This window comes from Charadrius vociferus, unplaced genomic scaffold (assembly GCF_000708025.1).
Source record: "Charadrius vociferus isolate BGI_N301 unplaced genomic scaffold, ASM70802v2 scaffold489, whole genome shotgun sequence".
In the NCBI taxonomy this organism is placed as follows: Eukaryota; Metazoa; Chordata; class Aves; order Charadriiformes; family Charadriidae; genus Charadrius; species Charadrius vociferus.
In genome coordinates, this window is record NW_009650077.1 from 20,117 (window position 1) to 21,125 (window position 1,009).

Sequence of the window (1,009 nt, forward strand, 5' to 3'; positions counted from 1 at the left end):
TCACGTGCCGCGGCGATGCTAATCCCGTTTTGAAAGCCCGCGCCCCACGCTGCGCCCACTAATCCCCCTTCGCCACCGCCGCTGCGGCACTGCCTCGGCGAGCCCCGGGGTGTCCGTGCACCCAAGACCCCCCGCACGGGTGCACCCGCATCCTCTGCCTGCTCCGGCTTCAGCCCTGAGGATGCTCGTGTGCTCCGCACCCCATGCGAAAGGGTGCTGAGTCCCGGACCCCCCCCAAAACACGCGGTTGGATAAAGTCACGCCGTATCAGTTGCGTGCCAGCACCGAGGGCAGGATAATCCCAACAGCCCGGCAAAGCACCGGCGGCTGCCGAGGAGGAGGGATTCACCTTACTCGGCCAACCTGGCTTTGGCACAGCCCCGGTTCCTCAGCTCACGAAGACTTCTCCCGCGGCACCCAGGAGGTAGGTGAGCAGCTCCGGCCTCCCCGGGTGGGATTTGGGGGTTCGGCGCGGGTTTGTGGGGCTCCTCCCCAGTAGCAGCCGCTTTCCCGGCAGCGCCGGCAGCTTGGCAAGGCGGCTCCCGCTGGGATGGCGCAGGCTTGGTGCGCTTAAGGAATAATATTGTTGTTCCCTTCCGATGGTAGCAGCTTCCTCGTGGGAGAAGGGGAAAAAGCACAAACCGAACTGGGGAGAAAATAAGAGGGGAATGTTTGCCGACTGTCTGCTGTGTGTTGTTGCTGTTTGTTGTGTTTCTGCCGTTGCTTTGGCAACCCTGGGGAGACATGCCATGCTGGAGCATCGCGGGTACCAGCGAGGAGCCGGGGCTGGGCTCAGCAGGGCGAAGCTGCCGGCCCGGTAGAACGCCCCGGTGAGGATGGGGACAGTTTTGGGACAGGGGGGCTTGATGGGGGGGTCACCTTTGTGCCCGGCTCAGCTCCTGCCCTCCTGGGTGAGTCTGGGATGGGGACTGGTTGGCACCCCTGGGCTGTGGCATCCTCTGAGAGAGGCCTGGACCGGGGATGAGGGAGGAAAGAGGGGCTTAAGGGG